The sequence below is a fragment of the Dasypus novemcinctus genome, chromosome 10, assembly GCF_030445035.2.
Source record: "Dasypus novemcinctus isolate mDasNov1 chromosome 10, mDasNov1.1.hap2, whole genome shotgun sequence".
In the NCBI taxonomy this organism is placed as follows: domain Eukaryota; kingdom Metazoa; phylum Chordata; class Mammalia; order Cingulata; family Dasypodidae; genus Dasypus; species Dasypus novemcinctus.
In genome coordinates, this window is record NC_080682.1 from 9,545,480 (window position 1) to 9,570,030 (window position 24,551).

The following is a 24,551-nucleotide window of genomic DNA, read 5'->3' on the forward strand; positions in this document are numbered from 1 at the left end:
AGTCGCATGTAAAGGGATTATGTATTAACAGAGATGTAGGGAGGTGAACGTGGCTCAAGCCGTCGAGCACCTGCTTCCCACATGGGAGGTCCTGGGTTTGTCCCCAGTGCCTCCTAAAAACAAAAACAAAATAACAAGCAAACAAACAAGAAAACCAACTCAGTAGAGCCGATGTGGTTCAGTAGTTGAATGCCAGCTTCCCACGTAAGAGGTCCCAGGTTCAATCCCCAGCCCAGTACCTCAAAAAAAAAAAAAAAAAAGGGATTTATCCTAAGATTGCAAGCTTGGTTGATTGAACATATAAAAAACAATCAACTTAATACACTATCTTAATAAATAAAGGGGAAAAAACACATGAACATCTCCAGGATGTAGAAAAACATTTGAAAAAACTCCAGCAGCCTTTCCAGATAATAACATCCAACAAACTAGGATTAGAAGGTATATTAGTCAGCGTTTCCCCGGGGAAACAAAACTGACAGGATTTAGGTATATATCTATTTAGATAAAGAGATAGAGATAGAGAGATATATTATAGGAATTGGCTCACACAATGTGGGGATTGGCAAATCCAAATTCTGTATGGCAGGCTATAGATTGGGATCTCCGATGCAGGTGTCAATGAATTTCCCAGGAGAAGTTAGCTGGCTGAAGTAAAGATGGAAATTCTTCTTTCTGATTGCTGAAATCATTAGTTCTCCCTGTAAAGCCTTCAACTGATTGGATTACATTTCTCTCATAGCTGAAGGCAATATTCTTTGTTGGTTATAGATTAAATCAACTGACTAATGGTTTAAATTCAGGAAATAGCCTCAGAGTAACAATCAGACCAGCGCTTGCTCGACCAAACAACTGTTCACCATAACCTGGCCAGGTTGACACATGAACTTAACCATCAGAGAAGGGAACTTCCTCAATCAGATAGAGGGCATTTACGAAAAACACAGCTAGCATCGTATTTAATGGTAAAAAGTCTGACCACTTCCCTGAAGATCAGGAACAAGACAAAGATGTCCACTCTGACTGTTTCTATTCAACATTGTTTTGGAGGTTCTACCAGTATCAGCCAGCAAGAAAAATAAACACAAGGCATCTAGAGTGGAAAAGAAGAAGTAAAACTCTCTCTATTTGTAGATGATATGATTTGTATATAGAAAATCCTAAGGAATACAATAAAAACAACTATTAGAGGGGAGCAGATTTGGCTTAAGCAGTTGAACATCTGCTTCCCATATGAGAGAGCCCAGGTTCAGTCCCTGGTGGCTCCTAAAAACAAAAAACAAACAACAGGCAAATAAATGAAAAAACCAGTTCAGGAGAGCCGATGTGGCTCAGTGGTTGAGTGCCGGCTTCCCACATATGAGGTCCAGGGTTCAATCCCCAGCCCCGGTACCTCACAAAAAACAAACAAACAAACAAAAACCCACAAACCTATTAGAAGAAATAAATGAGTTCATCAAGGTTGCAGGATACAAGAGCAATAATTAAAAATCAGTTGTAATATTCTGTACACCAGGGAACGATGTGGCTCAAGAATTTGGGCACCCGCCTCCCACATGGGAGGTCCTGAGTTTGGTTCCTGGTGCCTCCTAAAGAAGACGAGCAGACAGTGAGCAGAAACAAACAAGGAGCAGACAACAAGTGTAGACAACAAGCAAAAACAATGAGCAAACGGACAAGGGAGTCATCTCAGGGGACAAAAATAAAAGTCTATACACCAGTAATGAATAATGAGAAAATGAAATTGAGAAAACAATTCCACTTATCATAGCATCAAAAAACTAAAATCAAATACTTAGAATAAACTGAACAAAAGAGAGGCAAAACTTGTTCACTGAAACCTACATAACTGTTGAAAAAAATTAAAGACGATTTAAATGGACTCCCAAATTCAATGCAATCACTACCAAAATCCTAGCTACCTTTTTTTTTTTTTTTACAGAAATTGACAAACCTATGATGCTGAATTCATGTGGCAATGCAAGAAATCTAGAATAACCAAAATAATCTTGGGGGAAAAAAACAAAAGAAGTTGGACGATTTACACTTCCTGATTTCACAATTTACTACAAATCTACAGTACTGGTACTTGCGTAAGGTAGACATATAGCTCAGTGGAATAGAATTGAGAGTCCAGAAATAAACCCTACATTTATGGTCAATTGATTTTCTTTTCTTTTCTTTTTTTTAAAGATTTATTTCTTTCTCTCCGCCCCCCCCCCTCCCCGCCCCCAGCGTTGTCTGCTCTCTGTATCCATTCGCTCTGTGTTCTTCTGTGTCCGCTTGCACCCTCGGCGGCACCGGGAAACTGTGTCTCTTTTTTGTTGTGTCATCTTGCTGCTACAGCTCTCCATATGTGCGGCGCCACTCCTGGTCAGGCTACACTCTTGTCACGTGGGGCGGCTCTCCTTGCAGGGCGCATTCCTTCTGCGTGGGGCACCCCTACACGGGGGCGCCCCTGTGTGGCACAGCATCCCTTGTGCACAGCAACTCTGCACATGGGCCAGCTCACCACACTGGTCAGGAGGCCCTGGGTATCGAACCCTGGACCCTCCCATATGGTAGACTGATGCTCTATCAGTTGAGTCACATTCCCTTCCCTGATTTTCTAAAAGTGTGCCAAGATAATTAAATGGTGGAAAGAATAGTCTTTTCGACAAATAAAATAATTAGTTCTCCCTTTAAAGCTGGGACAACTGGATATCCACCTGCAAAAGAATGAATTTGGGCACTTAGCTCACACTATACACAAAAATGAACTCAAAATGGATCATGGACCCAAATGTAGGAGCTAAAACTATAAAATGCTTAGAAAAAAAAAGGAGTAAATCTTTATGGCCTAAGTTAGGCAATAGTTTTCTAGATATAACACCAAAAGCACAAGCAACTAAAGAAAAAATAATTAAATTAAACCTCATCAAAATTAAGACTTTTGCACTGTAAAGGATACCATCAAGAAAATGAAAAGACAATCCTCGGAATGGGAGAAAATATTTAAAATCACATATTTGATAAAGAATTTGTATCAAATATTTAAAGTACATTTACAACTAAATAATAAAAGTGCAGGTAACCTTATTAAAAAATGAACAAAAGATCTGATAGTCATTTCTCTAATGAAGATACATAAACCGCCAATAAGCATATGAAAAGATGCTCAAAATCATGAGGCATTAAGAAAATGCAAATCAAAATCATGATACACAACTTTGCACCCACTAGGATGACAGTAATGAAAAAGATGGAGGCTGTGGGGACATTGGAACCCTCACACATGCTGGTGGGAATGTACATGGTGCAGCTGCTTATAATACGCTCTGGCAGTTCCTCAAAAAGTTAAATATGTAGCTACCATATGACCCAGAAATTTCATTCCTAGGAATATACCCAAGAGAATAGAAAATATGTTCACACAAAACTTGTACATGAATGTTCACAACAGCATTATTCAATAGCCAAAAGGTGGAAGCAACCCAAATGTCCTTCAGCTGATGAATGGATAAATAAAATGTGGTATATTTAGATCATGGAATACTATTTGGCTATAAAAAGGAATGAAGTACTGATAAGTGATATACACGGATGAACCTTGAAATCATTATGCCAAGTAAAAGAAGCCAAACACAAAAGGCCACATGTTGTATGGTTCCATTTAAAAGAAATGTCCAGAATAGGTCAACCCATAGAGGCAGAAGTAGGGAAATGGGGAGTGACTGCTAAAGACTATGGAGTTTCTTTTTGGGGTGAGGAATATGTTGTAAAATTGTGTTGTGGTGATGGTTACACAACTTGGTGAATATACTAAAACCATTGAATTGTACTCTTTAAATGGATGAATTAAATGGCATATGGATTATATCTCAATAAATATGTTTTTAAAAACAATAATAAAAGACTACTTTACAGACCTGTATACAACTAAATTTGGAAACCTAGAAGAAATGGGTAATTTCCTAAGGAAATACAAATTAGCAAAATATATCTCATTAAAGCTAGAAATCTTAAACACAAATATCCATAGGAAAAAATAGAAAAAGTTATTAAGGAACTATCTCACAAAAAGCACCAGGCCCAGATGGTTTCACAGGGAAACTCTTTCAACCACTCAGAATCCAGATCATCACAATGCTCTATAAATTGTTCCAGGAGATTGAACATGAAGGAAAACTTCTTTATTTCTTTTATGAAGCCAGTATAACATTGATACCTAAACCTGGAAGAATAGAAAAGAAAAGTACAGACCAATATCACTCATGAATATCAATGTAAAAATACTAAAACAATATTGGCAAATAGACTCCATGAACAAATTAAGAAAACAGTATACCAGGACCAAGTGGGATTTATTCCAGGAATACAAGACTGGTTCAGTATTGGAAAATCCACTAATATCACATATCATTTTAATAGATTTACAGAAAAACTCATGAGATTATCTTCAAAGATGGTGAAAAAGAGCATTCAACACAATTCAATACTCTCTCAATAAAAATACTTAAGAAAATAATAATTGAGAGATATTTCTTTAACATATATATATATTTTATGTATATAATGCCAATATCTTATTAAAAGCAGACACACTAGAGATATTTTACTAAGGCAAGGATTCTCACTATGCCTGTTACCATTTAACATTGTACCAGAGGTACTAGCCAATATAATTAGAGGAGAGAAATAGTTTAGACACATAAAACTTGGTGAAGAAGTGAAACTATCTCTATTTGCAGATAATATGGTAGTAGATCTGCTAAGCCTAAAGGAATCAATACCACTAGCATACTCAACAAAACATTTCAGTAAGTCAGCAGGATATAAAATTAACACACAGGTTTTTTTTACAAACCGGACCGTGAAGCTTTGTGTTTCCTCTGTCCAAACAGCGCCATGCGATGGGCATCTCCTGGGACAACTGGCACAAGCACCGCAAGACTGGGGGCCAGAGAAAGCCCGACCACAAGAAGCGAAAGTGTGAGCCAGGATGCCTGCTGCCAGCACTGAGACTGGTCCCCACTACATCCACACAGCTCACCTCCAAGGAGGCAACAAGAAGTACCACGCCTGAGGCTAGACACGGGGGACCTCTCCTGGGGTTCTGAGGGCTGTACTCTCAAAACAAGGATCATGGATGCTGTCTACAATGCATCAATAATGAGCTGGTCCGCCCCAAGACCCTGGTGAAGAACTGTACTGTGCTCATGGAAAGTACACTGTACATAAATAAAATAAAATTAAAAAAAAAAAAAGAAAGTACACTGTGCCGGCAGTGGTACCAGTCCCACGATGCTCTGCCTCTGGGCTGCAAGTAGGGGGCCAAGCTGTCTCCTGAGGAGGAAGAGATTTTAAACAAACAACGATCAAAGAAAATTCAGAGGAAATATGATGAAAGGAAAAAGAACGCCAAGACCAGCAGTCTTCTGGAGGAGCCGTGCCAGCAGGGCAAGCTTCCTGCATCCTGTGAGCTCTGTGAGCTGACTTCCCAGGGCTCCAGCTTAGGGCTTCAGCATCAAACTCCAGCATCAAAACTCCAACATTAAAAACCCTCCAACTCTGTCCTTTGCCAGCCTTTATCTGTGAGTCCTCACCTGGTGGGTGGGGACTCAGTGCCCTAATGATGTGGCCCAATCAAAGCTCTAATCCTAACTTAATCAACCCAGGTACTGACCAGATTACAAACATAATCCAATATTTGTTTTTTGAATTCATAACCATATCAAACTGCTACACATGCATTGCTTCAAGGCCAGACCAGTGTGGCTGAGCAGATGCCTGTGTGCTAGAGGGCAAGGAGCTGGAGTTCGACGAGGAAAATCAAGGCCCAGAAAGGCAAATAATTCCTCCCTTCCATCCTAGCTCATGTATTAAAGGTATTTATTGTTCCATGAAAAAAAAAAATACACAGAAATCAATAGTCTTGTATGAGTCACAAAAAAATTTATAATGTGTCCAGGACCTTTAATTGAGAAATGGATGCTTTTATTCAATGGTGTTTTCCTTTTAGTTTTTTTTTTTAAGATTTATTTATTTATTTCTCTCCCCTTCCCTCCTCCATCCGTTGTCTGTTCTCCGTGTCTATTTGCTGTGTGTTCTTCTTTGTCCACTTCTGTTGTCAGCGGCACAGGAATCTGTGTTTCTTTCTGTTGTGTCATCTTGTTGTGTCAGCTCTCCGTGTGTGCGGCACCATTCCTGGGCAGGCTGCTCCCTCCTTTGCGCTGGGAGGCTCTCCTTACAGGGCGCACTCCTTGCGTGTGGGGCTCCCCTACGCGGGGGACACCCCTGCATGGCACGGCACTCCTTGCGCGCATCAGCATTGCGCATGGGACAGCTCCACATGGGTCAAGGAGGTCTGGGGTTTGAACCGTGGACCTTCCACGTGGTAGACAGATGCCCTAACCACTGGGCCAAGTCCACCACCTCCTTTTTGTTTTTAATTGTTTATATTTTCAATTATTAAATGTAGAAAATAAAGTTAAAAAAAAAGAAATCAGTCATCTTTATATTCATAAACAACAGCAACCAGTTAGAAGGTATAATGGTAGAGAAAATCCTTTTACAACTGCTACAAAGACTGATTACTTAAAAATAAGTAAAAATTTTGTGTGATCTATGTATCTTTAAAAAAAGATATTGATAAAAAACAGCAAACAACTAGGAAAAAAATTAATCAACAAGAACTGTGCAAAGTCTATATCAGGAAAACTTTAAAATATTGGGGGAAGACACAAAAGTAGGCATGAAAAAATGGGAAGACATCCCTGTTCTTCAAAAGAATGACTCAACATTATAAATATGTCTGTTCTTTTTTTTTCATGGACAATCTAAATTTTTATTTCTTCCATATTGTACGACTAATTGCATCTTCTACCTTTGTTCTGTGCACATAAAAATTTATTTCTCCACTTGATTTTTGCCTTATTATTTTGTCATTGATAGTATTAAACAATAATAATTCTTTAGATCTCTACTTCATCAGAAGGTGTGTATCTTCTTTTTTTGACAGCCAGGAAGTAATTTATTGAAGGACACGGGTCAGGCGAGGGCAGTGCTGGCAAAACCCTCACGAGTGCAGGGCCTGCCACTTGTCCACGGGGCCATGGTTGGGGATGTATTTCTCCCCACAGCCGTCCGGGATGAGGCGCTTCTCGGTCACTCAAATTCGTCAGTACTGAACTTGGTGAAGCCCAACCTCTCTGAGATGTGGGTTTTCTGGCGGCCAGGGAACTTGAACTTGGCCCTGCGCAGCGCCTCAATCACGTGCTCCTTGTTCTGCAGCTTGGTGCGGACGGACCTGAGGACCTGGCCGACGTGGCCCCGGGCCACTGTCCCCTGAGGCTTTCCAAAGGCACCTCACATACCCATCTGGAGCCTAGATTGGGGATGGCACGAGGTCACAGACAGGACCAGCAAGAGGCAAGGAAGGGCTGTCTCCAAGGTCCCTTAGGGCAACCCGTACAGGCAACAGGCCATGTACCCTACCAAGGAGGCTGCTGTCTTCAGCCACTGCACACCGGGCCCCCATGGGGAGAGGGGGCCGGTCGGCTTAATTGGCTGCAGAATATGTCTGTTCTCATCAAGTTAATTTATTAATTTGACACACCAATAAAAATACCAACAATCTTTTTAATAAATTTAGACAAGTTACTACTAAAGTTCCTATGGAAAAACAAACCTTCAAGAATAGACAGGAAAATACTGGGAACAAGAACAATAAACTAGGAAGAAAAATTTGAAAGCCAGCCTCCGAGATGGCCCTAATGATACCTTTCTCCATGTATTTATACCCTTGTATAATTCCTTTCCACAGTGTACCAGGGTTGGTATGTGAGACCAATAGAAAACAGCAGAATGATAATATACCATTACTGAGACTAGGTCATAAAAGACTGTGGCTTGCAACTTGATTCTCTCTCACACTCTTGGATCGTACATTTTCAACCCATGGAGAGGCCCATCCGACCAAGAACTGAGGTCTCCAGTCAGCCAGGAACTGAGGCCTGCCCACACCACGTGAGTGAGCTTAGAAGCTCATCCTCCAGGCTGCAGCCTTGGTAGAGTCTTGAGATGCCTGCAGTCCTGGCTAACAGCTTGATTGCAACCTCATGGGAGATGCTGGCCAGAATCCTCAGCTACGCTGCTCCCAGATTCCTGGCGCTTAGAACCTATGAGATCGTAAAGGCTTGTTTTAAGCTGCAAAGTTTGGGGGTAATTATTTCACATCCATAGATAGTTATACAGAGGACTAACCCTATCAGATGCTAAAGCATACTATAAAGCTTCTATAATTAACAGTGGAGGTACTAGTGCATGAATACACAAATACACCAGTGGAATAGAAAAGAAAGCTTAATAATAGACCCAGATACGCATAAAAAATCAGTATAAGCAAATGAGGCATAGGAGGCATCTCACCTCCGTGAGGCAGAGACAGACTGCATAAAAAATGATGCTGGGACAACTGGATGACCATTTGGACAAGATAAAATTAGGCCCGTCCTTCAGATTCTGCATAAGAAGAAACTCCAGTTGTATCAGGGATCTAAATGTAAAGTGCAAAACCACACGAGTCCTCTTCTACCTGAGTAGGAAAAAGCTTTCTAATTACAATTCAAAATCCAGAGGTAACAAAAGAAAAGATGAATAAATTTGACTACCTAAAGTGAAAAGCAGATTGCATGGCCAAAACATTATAAACAAAGACCCCTGACAAAGGAGGTGTGAATATTTACAGCATATATCCTGACTATAGAAAGAGCTATTTCAAATTGAGGGACAAAATGGGAACAAGATATGAAGAGAAATTTCATAGGGAAAAATGTAAAATAGCCTTCAAACACATTAAAAATGTTCAAACTCACTTAACATAGAAGAAATGCAAATTAAACAACACTTGTAACACCGTAATTCCTCATCTTTCATATTGACAAAAATGGAAGAGTGTAACAACACATTCTGTAGGCAATACTGAGGGGAAACAGGCTTTCTCGTACATTGCCAATGGAAATGCAATCTGATCAACCCCTCTTTAAAGAAATTTGACAATGTCTAACAAAACTAAACTACATGTGCACTTACATTTTGACCTAGCAATTCTACCTCCTAGGAATTACTCTTAAGATACACCGCCATCATATGCACAAGATGATTCATCGGAACAATGTTTATAATTGCAAATTACCAATACAACCTTGACCTACCACACCATATTAGGAGATGGATGAATACAATGGAATACTGTGTAATTGTAAAAAGGAACAAGGAAGTACTCTATTAACTGACAGGGCGTCATTTCTAGGCTATAAGTGCAAAAGAATGTCTTTAGAATATTATCCTTCATGTAAGAAGGGAGAAGTTACGAGGAAAAAAATGCTCATTTGCCCAAAAACCACAAGGAAGATAAACCAGAACTAAAGACACTAACCACTGGGCCAAGTCCATTTCCCTGTGTCTCTTTTTGTTGCGTCATCTTGCTGCGACAGCTCTCCGTGTGTGCAGCCCCACTCCTGGGCAGGCTGTACTTTTTGTGCATGGGGCGGCTCTCCTTATGGGGCACACTCCTTGTGTGTGGGACTCCCCTATGTGGGAGACACCCCTGTGTGGCACAGCACTCCTTGCATACATCAGCACTGTGCATGGGCCAACTCATCACACAGGTCAGGAGGCCCTGGGTTTGAACCCTGGATGTCCCATGTGGTAGGTGGACGCTCTATCAGTTGAGCCAAATCCGCTTTCCTTGATTTATTTCTGTCTATCCATCTGTGTATATATATATATATATCTTATATAAACAGATGTGTGTATAAATGCATATATTTCCTACTGTACCCACTGAGAAGACCTAGAGGAAATGATGCCCCAGCAGCAATGAGCACCCCAACATGCAGATCTTGGATTTTAAATTCCATTCTCCAATGAAAGGAACCAGGGGTCTTTGGAGAAATGCTTCATTTCAGGACTGGCACAGAAATAATACAATATGAATCTGGAACATCATGTAGTGACAGAAAATAAGGAAGTTTTCAAAAAATGATGGGGACATGTCAAAAGGACTCAAGAACCAACCTCAAGGGAAATGGACTTGGCCCAGTGGTTAGGGCGTCCGTCTACCACATGGGAGGTCCGCGGTTCAAACCCCAGGCCTCCTTGACCCATGTGGAGCTGGCCCATGCGCAGTGCTGATGCGCGCAAGGAGTGCCGCGCCACGCAGGGGTGTCCCCCGCGTAGGGTAGCCCCACGCGCAAGGAGTGCACCCATAAGGAGAGCCACCCAGCGTGAAAGAAAGTGCAGCCTGCCCAGGAATGGTGCCGCCCACACTTCCTGTGCCGCTGACGACAACAGAAGCGGACAAAGAAACAAGATGCAGCAAATAGACAAAGAGAACAGACAACCGGGGGAGGGGGGGTGGAATTAAATAAATAAATAAAAATCTTAAAAAAAAAAAAAAAGAACCAACCTGAAGGACCAAATCTGGGACAATTTAAGCCATAAACCCAGTAATAATAGTAATGGATTATTTCCCATAAAATAAATGAGTCCATTCTAATTAAATAAATAAATAAACAGAAAGTAAGTGGGGAAGAAGAGACAGCACTTTCTTATAGTAGAATTCTAATAAATACTTCAGGAAGCGATGACAGAAATAGGAAATCACCATTTGACAAATACCACAGTAATAGTTGTTAGGCACTAATCATTTATGGAAGCTAAAAGCAGAGGGAAAGAGCATGATGAGAAATAAGATTTTTGCATAAACTCACAGCATCTCCCCATAAGATATCTATACATCACAAAGGGAAAAAGAGCAACTTCATAGTGGAGAAACCTGGCAGACACCATCTTAACAAGTGATCATAGCTAACATCACCAGTAAGAAGACATCATATATTGTCTGCTATTGTGCATGAAAAAGAGCACAGCATCACTTTAGTAGTATTTTTAAAATATTTTTAAATTGAAGTATATCATTTATACATGAACACGCATAAACAATAAGTATATAGCAAAAGTTGTGAACCCACAAAATAAACATGCACAACATCCTAAGGGGTCCCACACACTGCCCCTCCACTAACAACCTGCAGTGCCATGAAACACCTGCTACAAACTATGCAAGAGTATCATCAAAATATCTCTACTAACTATAGCCCATATCTTACACTCGGAGCACCTTTCCTCCAGGCCACCCCATTATTCCTTGTTAATATATTTTTATTACAGAGGTTGTGAACCTACAAAACAATCATGCACATGTGTAGAATTCACATATAACATCTCTTCACCAACATCACACCATGGTGGAATATTTGCCACAAATCAGTTGTTACCACCAACCATGATCCACAGTGCACATCTGGCACACTCCTCGCACACACCCTCATCAACAACACAGTACATCCCTGGAATTCATGCAAGAATATTACAGTATTGCTAACCACAGGCCATAGGTCACACCAATTGCATTCCTCCTATGCCTCTCCAAACTCCCCCCACCCTGCAACAGTGACATACATCAGCTCTAGCTCACAGAAGGACACTCTTGCGTCAGCACCAACAACCACAATTCTCATCTACCTCTGGGTTCCCTGTACCACGCAGTCCCTAGACTATTCTCCAGCCCTCCCTCAGCTCACATCTACATCCTTAGACTCTCCCCCTCAGCCACAATCCCATCTATAAACCAGCTGCTACCTACTACAATGTGCTACCACATCCATCTTCACGCCCCTACAGCCAAGTTAAATAAACTTCAAAATACATCAAGGGAAGTGGACTTGGCCCAGTGGTTAGGGTGTTCGCCTACCACATGAGAGGTCCGTGGTTCAAACCACAGGCCTCCTTGACCCAAGTGGAGCTGGCCCACACGCAGCACTGATGTGCCCAGGGGTGCCCCTGTGTAGGGGAGCCCCACACACAAATAAATCAATAAATAAATCTTTTTTTAAAAAAAAGAAAAAAATACATCAAGCATCAGCATCTCCCCTCAGCCCTCCTCCCATCTCCCACCTCCCAGTTTGTAGTATTTTTTTCCCCAAAATGAATAATTTCAAGCTAACTAATCATTATGAAACATCAGATAAATCTACCTTGAGGGATATGCTACAAAATAACTGGTCAGTACTCTTCAAAAGTGTCAAGTTCATGAAAGAAAAAGAAGTCTGAGGAATTGTCTAAGGTTAGAGACCAAGGAGACATGACAACTGTGGTAGCCAACTGTATTAGTCAGCCAAAGGGGTACTGATGCAAAATACCCGAAATGGGTTGGTTTTTATAAAGGGTATTTATTTGGGGTAGGAGCTTACAGATGCCAGTCCATAAAGCATAAGTTACTTCCCTCACCAAAGTCTATTTTCACATGTTGGAGCAAGATAGCTGCCGACATCTGTGAGGGTTCAGGCTTCCTGGGTTCCTCCCTTCTTGGGGTTTCCTTCTCTTTCCTCTGTGAGTTTACTTCCTGGGGCTTCAGCTTAAGGCTTCAGCATTAAACTCCAACATCAAAACTCCAACATTAAGAACTCTCAACTCTGTCCTTTGCCATGCCTTCTATCTGTGAGGCCCCACCCACCAAAGAGTGGGAACTCAACGCCCTACTGGCACAAGAGGTTTACATAATTACTTAATCAAGTAAACCTATGAATCCAGTATGATCTAATATGCCCAGAGGAAAAGATCAGTTTACAAACATAATCCAATATTTCTTTTTGGAATTCATCCATAATATCAAACTGTTACACTTCACCCTCTGAATTTCAAAAAGACATTACAATATTTTTAAAAAATACCTTAAATCAGTTACAATGCAAGTACTAAATAATATCACAATCAATTTAAAGAAATACAGATTGTCTTGGGGCAAAGTCTGGTCTGCTAAAGACCTCTGAAACTTACAGAACAATTCATCTGCTTCCAATACACAAATGGATAGACAAAAGATAAACATTTTCATTACAATAAGGAGAAACTGGGAGGGAAACATGAGTCACAGTTTCTCTACAGTTCAGTTGACCTGCTGGGAATCCTCTGTTTGATTTCAAGGTCTGAGAGTCATTTTTAAGAAGATTTTTTCTCCATGGGGCCTTATGGGAACTCACCCTTTCCACATGCTTGCCCAACAGCCATTTTCTTGGTCCCACCCTCATCAAGCATCTGGGTGTGACCAAGCTCCAGACCTCTTCCTCCAAGAGTGTTGGGGTGATTGCCACTTTGGGTTAGAGTTTTAACTCCCTTAGTACAATGATGTGAATACAACATTCCCCCTAACCTTTGACATATAGGCTCAGCCCTCTCAGAGCAACGAGTAGGCCACCTGGCCTTCCCTAACCTTTGGGGGACAGGTCCACCTCTCTTGGACCTGTGGGGTGCTGACCTTAACCGCCCTAATCCTTGGGGACTGTGTTCCACCCTCTCTGCACCCTGGGGTAGCAAAATTCTCCCAGAACATTGGACAGGAGCATCCACCTTCTTCAACTGCTGGGGCAAACTCACCCTCTCTGTACACATGGGTGGGGTTCCTCTCCTGGTCCAAGGCGATATCTTAATTCCAGATCTCAGCTTCCATAATTTTCCTCTTGAAGTTGTTTCCCCTTCAATCTCTCCTTTCCATGTCCCTTTTATTCCAGGCTGACAGTGGTTTTGTTCATACAGCTCTCTCAAAAAGTCTGTTGGTTTAGCATGCAGGAAGCAGCTGCCCAAGCCATCAGAAAATAAGATTTTCCACAAGTCTTTCCAACATAACTGCATCTTCAATCTTGATTTACAAGTTCCAAGTTTGGTTAAGTCTTCCAATGGGGCACTTTCTTCTGGGAGCTTGATTTCCAGAGACTTGGAATTTCCAGAATTAGTTTCTGTTTTCTTTGTGCCTGACAGTTTAGTCCTCAGTACATCTCTCTTGTCTAGCATTTTGCAATAAGCTGCCAAGTAGAAGCCAAGCCACATTCTCCAGGTTTATTTTGGAAACTTATTCAGCTAAATGCCCAGGCTCGCCATTTTCAAATTCTGCCTTCCATAAAACACCAGGAGTTAATCTTGCTAAGTTCTCTGCAACTTAAAAACATGGACCACCTTTTCTCCAGTTTCCTATAATAGTTTCATCATTAACCTCTAAGGCATCATAAAAAGTCTCTTTAGGGAAACGGATTTGGCCCAACGGATGGGGTGTCCGCCTACCACATGGGAGGTTCAAGGTTCAAACCCAGGGCCTCCTCACCCATGTGGAGCTGGCCCATGCGCAGTACTGATGCATGCAAGGAGTGCCGTGCCACGCAGGAGACCCCACGTGCAAGGAGTGAGCCCGGTAAGGAGAGCCGTCCAGTGCAAAAAAAGTGCAACCTGCCCAGAAATGGTGCCGAACACACGGAGAGCTGATGCAGCAAGATGATGCAACAAAAAGAGACATGGATTCCGGGTGCCGCTGACAAGAGTACAGGCGGACACAGAAGAACACACAGTGAATGGACACAGAGAGCAGACAACTTGGGGGGGGGGGGGGGGAACGAGGAGCGAGGGGAGAGAAACAAATAAAAAATAGATCTTAAAAAATAAAAAAAATGAAAATTCTCATTAGCATCCATCTCACAACTATTTTCTTCTAAGACCTTATAAAAGATAACTTTAGGCTCCATATTGCTACCAACAGTCTCTACAAAGCAATTTAGGCCTTTCCCATCAAGCATCTCACAATTCCTCCAAATAATACCTCTTACCCATTTATAAACTGTTCCAGCATTTCAGTAATCGCAAAAGTACTTTCTCACTCCTCGGTACCAAATTCTGAATTAGTCAGCCAAAGGGGTGCTGATGCAAAACACCAGAAATTGGTTGGTTTTTATAAAGGGTCTTTATTGGGGCAGGAGCTTACAGATACCAGGCCATAAAGCATTTTTGCATCAATGTTTATGAGCATTTGCCAAATATTTGGCAAATTATTAGCAAACTGAATCTAGTACCATATGAAAAAGAGCCAGGAGCAGGTACAAGAGCTGGGAGGAAAGGTGTGTGCAGGGAGTTCCTTGCACCAGGCAAGAAAGCTCATGGGGCAAACCATGTCTTTTTGTTCACTTCTGCTGACCAAGTTGAATTTACTCAAAGAACGCAAATTAAATTAATTACGCAAAGAAAATTAATTAATGTCATTTACCCTTTTAATAGTTAGAGGAGAAACTTTGCACCATCTCAGTGAATGCAGAAAGTACATCTTGCTGTGCCCAGTGAAATACAAAATAGTGCATATGACACCAGCAGGGGACACATGGCTGGGAGCCACAGGAGAGGCACTGCCTGGGCAGAAAGCAGTTTAAGCCAGTTGTTAAGATGGGATCTATAACAGATATTGGAGGTTTTATGTAAAACAGCCAGATTTGCTCTGAAAAAGCAAATCCTTTCAACTCTCAACTGGATCGTTTTTGTGAGCACATTTATAATAAAATAATCGTTTTGTTTGTGAACAACATAGAAGCAAGAGAATGAGTTTAAAAATGATAAAATTTGGCATAGTGGTAGCTTGGGGTGGGGACAGGGAGATATGATGGGGAGGAACGAGTAGGAAAACTTGATGATGTTACTGACGTTTCTATTTCTCAAACCGGGTGTTTATTTTATTATTCACTCCATTACTTATGTATATTTCACATAAATTATATTGTGCATATCAAATATTTCATGAATTTTAGAAAGTGAACTCAACAGGCTGCCCCTAAACCTGCTGTCTCCAGGATTCCCCGTTGAGAGAATAATTTCCCCTTCCTCGCAGAAGCCTGAGGCCACCCCGGCTCCTCGGTCTCCCCGCACCTCCAGCCGAGTACCCCATCCCGGCCATCCATGCCCCCGGCCTCTCGGTGCACCGGCTGAGAAGAGGCTGCGTCAGCTTCCTGACCACTCCTCCTGCTCCAGCAGGTTCTCCTCTCCTCCTCTACGTCATCTCCCTGCTGCAGCCAGGATGGTGTTTTCCATGCAGATCTGCTCAACGACCTCCCGCTTAAACCCTTTAGCGTCTTCCTAGAGACCCCGACATAAACCCAAGTCACGACCAGGCTGCTGACGAGGCCCCGTCTGATCTGGCTCTGCCCACCTCTTTGGACTCATTTCCTGCCACTCTGAGCCTCGCTCTCCAACTCCAGGCACACGGAGCTTCTGTGCTTCCTTCAGTACACTCCAGACTTTCAGGCCAGGTGATCGTCTCACTGTTCTTTATTCTCTTCCCCCCTCTACCTACCCTACTTCCAGTCATCATTTTGGTTTTACCTTTTTATTTTTATTTTTTAATTTTTATTCAGTTCATTACGTTTTAAAATTTTCCTGGAAACTTCCTCTTTATGGATTGTTTAGGACTATGTTGTTTATTTTCAATTTTGTCCTAAATGGTGTTGCAGGGTCAGAAGCTGGACATTATATATCCTGCCATAACCCACTGAATGTGCTGGGGGAGAGTGTGAACTACAGGGTAAACTGTTATCCACCTGGTGCAGCAGTGCTCTAAAATGTGTTCGCCGAGTGCGATGAGTGTGCCACAATGATGGGGGAGGTTGTTGGTGTGGGAGGAATGGGGTGGGGGGTGGGGGGTATACGGGAACCTCTTATGTTTTTTATAATATAACCTTTTCTATGATGGATGTATCTTTAAGAAAATACAGTTTACAAAAATGATGGGGATGGGGGGTGGGGGTAGGTTATATGGGAACCTCATGTTTTTTTAATGTAATGTGATCTATTAACTTTAATTTAAAAAGTTATTAAAAATTTTTTAAATTTTGGTTTCATCTTAAAGTCACTTCCTCATCTCATTTGTCACTACTTTTTACTATTCATTTCCAGGAATGGCCATTGAAAACTACCCTCCTTTACAAGCTGCCTCACTCTCTGCTCCCCTGACTCCTAGCCAGATGCAAAAGGTCTCCAAGGAACTCCAAGCCCCACTAGGAGACGGCAAAGCCTCAAGATGGCAGGAGCCTGGAAGCCGCCCTCTCACTGTCCTTTCTCTATCGAAGACCTGTGACTTTAATTATCTGATGTTGCATAAGAAATTACCCCACAATTTTGTGGTTTAAATTTAAAACAATTTTTTTTAAAATTATTATCTCACAGTTTCTGTGGGTCAGGAATTCAGGGCAGCTTAGCTGGGTGTCTTTGACTCGCCATCACTCAGGAGGTTTGACGTCAAGATGTTGGCCAGTGCTGTAGACCTCTCACAACTTGACCATGGCTGGTGTTGCCCTCCCCATTGACTCACTCTCAGGCTCTTAGCTGGAGGCCTCAGCTCCTCACCAGGTGGACCTGTCCATAAGGCTGCTTGAGTGTCCTCAAGTGAGCTAAGACAGAAGAGTCAGCAGGAAGCCAAAGTGTCTTTTATGACCAAGTCCCACACCATCACTTTCGCTTTCTGCTACTAAGTCTAGTCCACACTTAAGGGGAGGGGAACTGGGTTCCACCTCTGGAAAGGGACAGTATCGAGAATGGATGGGCCTATCTCAAAATCACCATGTCTCTAAGACCTCCACCCTCATTGTCCCCATCCAGCCACTTGCTTGTGCCTTCATGGAAGAGCAAAGAGCTCAGATAACCAGATGATTGGTCCATGTCGAGCTCAGGGCGACAAACCTCCCTGGGCACTCATGTTCCCTGGCAATCCTACTACATTTCTTTAGTAAGTTCCTGTTTTTAATGAAAGTTGTGTTTTAAATTTGGGTCCAAGTGGAGATAAATCTTGCTGCTCCTGAATCTATCTGAATCTGAACTCCCGCTAGGAGGGAAGAACTCTCTCTTTCCAAAGGTTCCAGGCCCTCCTCATCTGCTCTGCATCCCCTCCCCTCTTAATTTCTCAAAGTCATGGCTTCTGTATGTGTTTCTCAATTTATTTTTTGTCTTTCACAGACCGTAATCTCCATGAAGGCAGGGGTTTTTGTCTGCTTTTTTCACTGATGCATCTTCTACACTCAGAACAAGGCTTGGCTTATGGTGGACACTCGAGAAATATTTGTTGCAGGATTAAAGGATGAATGGAAGGAGGGAAATTCCATTGATTCTAACAGGAAGGAAGAATGAGGAGGCAGGAGCAGGTGCAAGAGCTGGGAGGGGAGTTGTATGCACTGAAACCCTTGCATCAGGCCAGAAGGTCCACAAGGGCAGCCTGTGTGTTTTTGCTCACCTCTGAGTCCCCAGCACCCAGCGCTTTGCCTGGCACATAACAGGCCCCTGTAAATGTGTTGATTGGAGGACCCAGCTGATTGCCCAGGTCCTGCCCCCTTACCGCTGACACCTTTCTCTGCCTATACTTGACTTGGTGGCATGTGCTGCCCCCTGGATCTGTCTGTCCTGTCTCTCCTCAACCCACCCTGCCACAGACAACCAGTCAGCCTAGGCTAAGAGGCTGGCCTGGCCTCCCCACCTGGCTGCTGTCCCTGCTGACTCATGCAGGGCTGATTCTCCGCTTCAAAAGTGTGGCCTTTGTCAGAGGAGTGAGCAGAAGCTGGTGGGCCCGTTGGCTCACTTGGCGTTTGTCCCAGCCTCCTCCTCCCACTTTCCTTCTCAGAGTACAGTGGCTGGAATGGTCAAACAAACAGAAATGCATGCGTTCCAGATGGGAGTTGGTTTCCTCTCACCCTTGCAATCATGAGAGACTTAGATTTGGAACTTAAATTGGGGGAAAGCGGTGATGAGCTTCTAATTCTCCCTTCTGTTCCAGCAGGTATGGTGTGGCGCTGGAACCAGCAGCACCCTGGAGGCCTCCAAGTCCCCGGATTGCAGTTACCAACTCACTTCAACAGCTGAGGATGCACCACCTGTGACATGTGATTTCGAGTCGATCTGGCACAGGCCCTGCCCAGGAAATGTTCTATGACAATCCCAGCAGGAGTTGTCCCCTCCTCCTCCATGACGCTGCTGGCCTCTGGGTCTCTGATTCTGCCAGAGCCCTCCACCCCAAGGCTGCCAGGCCAAAATTATTCAGCCAGCCAGCCAGCCTTGCATCCATCCATTCAGTCACTCCTTCAACACTCACTGGATTTTTATGCTGTTGCAGGGACATGATAAACTGTCAGGGATGCCTCTGGGACTTGGGGGTGATCGTAAATCTCTGGCCATTGGGTAGCACCCCATAATGTGCATCCCAGCACTTGCCAGTCATCTTTATGCCACTGATTTTTCCATAAGGCAAGACCCCAATATACGGCCAAGCTATCAGTGCAAAGGGTGATGGGCCATGTTTCTCTATTAATTACCATCCATGCAGGCATTAATTCAGCCCATTGGCTACTCTGTCCTAAACCACAATCCAGCCAGATGCTCTCAGTTGCATCTGTATGGCCAAGGCCACCCAGTTTTGAGTATCTCCTTTGCTGGGTTCATCAGTATGCCAAGCATTTTCAGGGATCGGAGGATTTCCCTCATGTACTGTGCATTGTAGGATGGAGGCAGGAGCCTCCATCTGTGGGGGACAGTCTGGTTCCTTGAATGACATTGGGCTGAGGCCTTGTTGTAAGACCTGACTAAGGGGACCTAGTTGCTATTACTCCCATCTGCTGTAGATAAGACGCCATTTCTATAGAGTCTGCAACTGGGCCATTCCTAACTGGGGCTTAGTTAGTAGTCCTTCTATCCAACCTTTTATGGGATAGGCTGTTTTTACAGTGACAGTCTGAGCCCCTGTGATAGACTCACCTTGTTGGAGGGCTTTGTATACAGCCAGTAGTTGTTACTCCATAATGGTATACTAAGCCTCTGCTCCTTTCCACTTCTGTGACCAAAATCCTATGGGCATTATGCCTGATGGTTGTTTTTTGCCATAGACCCCAACTCATACCTTTAGGACTTCTAGTTCCTTCTAATATATAAGGGTGTTGGGCAGGGTTGATCAAAAGGCCTTGGCCTGGGAGACCAGGAGCCTGGCTTGCTCAAATGCCTCTTGCTCTTTATTGCCCCAGTCCCAGTTTTTCCTCATTTTCTGAGAGCATGTAAAGGTCTGGGGACTTGGACTAAATATGATAGAAAGATCCTGCAGTAACCTAGAAGTCCTGTGAAACCTTGGAGCTGTTTAACCGTGGTATAAACAGCTTGTTGTAAAATGTTTTCTATTACTTTATCTGGAATGTTTGGGTCTTACCCAACCAGGTGATGCCCAAGGATTTTACTGCTACCCCAGCCCTTGAATCTTGTTGGCTGTTGACTGACTTCCCATCCTCTAGCTTTTAACCCACAATAGCCAAAGCCATTTCTGAGTCTGCAAAAGAATCAGAAGTTGTAGCAGTTTGATATGGTTATAAATTCCAAAAATAGATATTGGATTATGTTTGTAATCTGGTCTATACCTGGACAAGATTAAGTTATGATTAGGGTTTTGATTGGGCCACAACATTAGGGCATTCAGTCCCCACCTCTTGGTGGCTGGGAACTCACAGATAAAAGGCATGGCAAAGGACAGAGTTGAGGGTTTTTGATGTTGGAGTTTTGATGTTGGAGTTTAATGTTCAAGTCTTAAGCTGGAACCCCGGGAAGTAAGCACATAGAGGAAAGAGAAGCAAGTCCCAGGAAGAAAGGAACCCTGAGCCTAGAGAGAAGCAAGACCCGGGAAAAGAGGAACCCAGGAAGCCTGAACCCTCACAGCCGTCAGCTGCCATCTTGCTCCAACACATGAAAATAGACTTTGGTGAGGGAAGTAACTTATGCTTTATGGCCTGGTATCTGTAAGCTCCTACTCTAAATAAATACCCTTTATAAAAGCCAGCAGATTTCTGGGATTTTGCATTAGCACCCTTTTGGATGACTAATACAGAGGTTACTATAACATCATCAGTGTAATGAAATAAGGTAACAATTGATGGCAAGAGAATTGAAAGAGCTTGGGCTACCATCCCAGGTCAGATAGTAGGACTATGTAAATATCCCTGTGGTAAAATAGTGAAGCGCCATTGTAGGCCACCCCATGTGAAAGCACATTGCTCTTGGAACAGTGAGTCTAAAGGAATGCTGAAGAAAGCATTTGCAAGATCTAATACCACATGGGCAGTTCCCATTTTAGCAGTTAGCTGATCAAGCAACTTGGCTATTTTGGGAACTGCTGTACGTATCAGTGGGATAAAGTTTAATTCTTGGTAGTCCTCTAAGTGCCATCTGGCTTTTTCACTTGCCATATGGGCTTATTGAAAGGACTTTGGACTGGTCATATAATTTGTATTCTAGCCAATTCTTTGCGATACCTGGCAAGCGGTATCATTTTACATGCACAATACATGGTGGTAGATGTAGAATGACCAGTTTCCATTTAAACCCCAACTTGAGAAAACAGCTTTGACCACTTGCACTCATAGGAGGAATTCTCCAACAGTGGTAGGCAAAGTGTGGCCCTTCAAAACATCAAACCTAAGGATGTTTTCTTGTGGGAAGATATAGGCACTACATATTTCCCCGTGGGTAGTTGCCCCAAGAAGACCCGACCATCTTACTCTTATGGCAGAGTTGCTGTAGCTGTCTACGTGACTTGTTGCCCTTGATGTTTTACTGGATTGCCATAAATTAGAGTGCATTCAGCTCCTGTCACTAATGGGCTTAAAACAATGCCATACCATTCCCTAGGTCCAGAATTTATAATTTTCTCCCTAATTTCTCCTGTAAACGTGGTACAGTCAGGTTCTGTAAAAGTCTGATCATAAATAGCTTCTCTCATTCCTAATTCTCATAGCATGGCCTGTTCTTCCTCTACAGTTCTCTACCCATTGGGTGGATCCCGGAGTTTTTCCCAGTGTTATCCAAATACCTTGACATACGGGAATCAGCCCGTCCATGAGGGAATGTGCCCCTGTGGGATTTTACAAATTACGCAATTTTTGCCTTAAGGTGGAATTGGTGGGGATATTACTCAGTTTTTCTGCTTCCCAAGTGGTTAGACTAATCCCATAAGCCCCACTATCCCATAATCACACCATCCAGGCGGCAAGAGGCTCGCAGGGGTGCTGCTGGAACATCTCCCCTATTTCAATTAATTGTCTGGCAGAATATTCTCTAAAAATCATTGTTTCATTACTAAGTCCACTATTTAGAACTCCTGCTAGGGCTAAATGTTGTACCAGGTTTTAGCTTTCCTCTGTATAATTGGCCAGACCCGAGGATTTTGGGTCTCTTCTTCAAAAACGTCTACATCGATATCACTATCCTCATCTTCCAAAGGGTTCCATGTTTTTAGATCCCAACCCTTTCTAGCTAACATAGCCCTAACACTTGGTCGTGTTGGTTTACGACTCCTTAATTTTAAGAAACAACCATCCAGTATCCCCACATCTTACTCCTTATCTAGTTATTCAGAAAGACTTGTCACTAAAGCAGAGGTAGAAGTCTAATAAATAATTAAAAAAAAAAAAAAAGAAGTCTGCATATACCATTCTAGTTGTAACTCTTCCCTCAAAGGTGGATTTCTTTGCCTTTTTTGAAACATTCTGCTGTACCTAACTGCACAACAGCACACCTAACCATCTTAATTGAATTTCATTCTTTTGTTTCCGCAATATGTGCTCTATTCCCTTTGGCATTTTTTTTTTAAAGATTTATTTATTTATTTAATTCCCCCCCCCCCGCCCCCGGTCCTTCCCCCGGTTGTCTGTTCTCTGTGTCTATTTGCTGCGTCTTGTTTCTTTGTCCACTTCTGTTGTCGTCAGCGGCACGGGAAGTGTGGGCGGCGCCATTCCTGGGCAGGCTGCACTTTCTTTCGCGCTGGGCGGCTCTCCTTGTGGGGCTCCCCTACGCGGGGGACACCCCTGCGTGGGGTGGCACTCCTTGCGCGCATCAGCACTGCGCATGGGCCAGCTCCACACGGGTCAAGGAGGCCCGGGGTTTGAACCCCGGACCTCCCATGTGGTAGATGGACGCCCTAACCACTGGGCCACGTCCGTTTCCCTCCCTTTGGCATTTTTTGAGCGTCCCCGTTCTCGTTCTCAAACGGAGGTCTGTAACAATCAAGCAAGTGAGTGACCCCACCCCACATGGAAGGAACTGACCACCCCAAGATCCCCTCCACGTATCCCCTGCCCTGGCTCATACTTTGGTCTGACAAATCCTGCCAACTATACCAATTGTTAGGAGTAGAGTGAGGAGTTATATAAAACAACAGCTTTCCACCAAACTGAGAGGGATATGTCAGACTAAAAAACAACTCAGTCAAGTCCAGCTTGGTGAGTAAATGGGCGTTTATTTGGGGGCTCATGTGGAGTCCTCATCCTTGGCAGTGGGAGAAGAGATGGCAGTTCTGACCTCAATCATCTGCATCTCACTGCATATGATAAGGGGTCTTTTACAATGCATGTCTACATGCAGATGGGGAAGGCACATGAGAAGCAACAGGACTTCTAAAGAATGCAGTGCTCTGGCAGGCAACCTTTACTGCGTTTCTCAGTAGGGCATAAGTTACATATTTATAGTAACTCTATGGACCATCTATTGATATGAACATAATCAACAGAAGAGATATTCTTACAGGTTCCTAGAAGAGGACAAGCATTTATGGTACAAGGCTTACTGATCAGTCACCAGTTAGCAAACAATCATTTCTCTAGGCTTGCCTTTTAACTTTTCAACAAGAGTGGGAAAGAACTGGAAGGGTTGGGGGAGAAAATGCAAAATCATCCATGCCATACGCTTGTCAACATTTGCTATCTGTCTTTTTGAGACATCCTAGTTGGTGTGGAATATCTCACCATGGTTTTCATTTGTAATATTATGATGACTAATGATGTTGCTCATCTTTCATGTGCACATTGACCATTTGTTTCTCTTCTGTGGAGAAATGTCTATGCAGATCCTTTGCTGACTTTTTAATTGGATTATTTGCCTTTTTATTATTGAGTGGTAATAATTCTTTACCTATCCTAGATATAAATCCCTTATCAGATATATGATTAGCCTCTGGTGGTTGCTCATTCCCTGGCTTGTGGCAGTATCACTCTACTCTTCACTTCTGTGGTCACATTGCCTCCTCCTCTTCTGTTTGTATTAAATTTCCCTCTGGTTTCCCCTTCTAAAGATAGTTGTGATTGCATTTGGGGTCCAATCAGATCATTCAGGACAATCTTCTCTTCTCAAAATCCTTAACTTAATCATATCTGCAAAGACCCTTTTTCAAAATAAGATAACACTTGTAGGTTTCAGGTATTAGGAACTGATCATCTTTAGGGGTCATTATTTATTCTGCTACAGGGTCCAACTTCATTATTTTGCATGTGGCTATCCAGTTGTCCCATCTCCATATTTTGAAAAAAACATTCTTTCTCCCATTGCGGTCTTGGCACCCTTGTCAAAAATCAACTGACAGTAAATGTAAGGGCTTATTTCTAGACTGTCAATTCTACTCCATTGACGTATATATCTATCCTTATGCCAGGAACACATTGATTACTGGAATTTTGTAGTAGTTTTGAAATTGGTGTGAGTCTTCCCACTTTTTTCTTTTATTTCAAGATTAATTTGGCTATTCTGTGTCTTTTGCATTTCCATATGAATTTTCAAATTGGCTTATCTATTTCTACCAAAAAATGCAGCTGAGATACTGAAAGAAATTGTGTTGAATCTCAGGATCAATTTGG

The 24,551-nt window shown here is 42.7% G+C and overlaps 1 protein-coding gene, 1 long non-coding RNA gene, 1 other non-coding gene and 1 pseudogene across 3 annotated transcripts in view; 2 read left to right on the plus strand and 2 right to left on the minus strand.

The window, feature by feature from the left end:
• Positions 1–24,551, minus strand: part of SPDYC (speedy/RINGO cell cycle regulator family member C) — a 43,149-nt gene that overhangs the window by 14,281 nt on the left and 4,317 nt on the right. The window lies entirely within an intron of this gene.
• On the plus strand, positions 4,893–5,834 carry LOC101446548 (small ribosomal subunit protein eS8-like; annotated as a pseudogene).
• On the minus strand, positions 7,420–7,554 carry LOC111760575 (small nucleolar RNA SNORA70). Its single transcript, XR_002794226.2, has one exon. It is a non-coding gene; the product is annotated as a small nucleolar RNA SNORA70 (small nucleolar RNA).
• On the plus strand, positions 15,893–20,706 carry LOC131279978 (uncharacterized). Its single transcript, XR_009187510.1, has 4 exons — positions 15,893–16,160; positions 16,804–17,632; positions 17,860–18,044; positions 18,674–20,706. It is a non-coding gene; the product is annotated as an uncharacterized lncRNA (long non-coding RNA).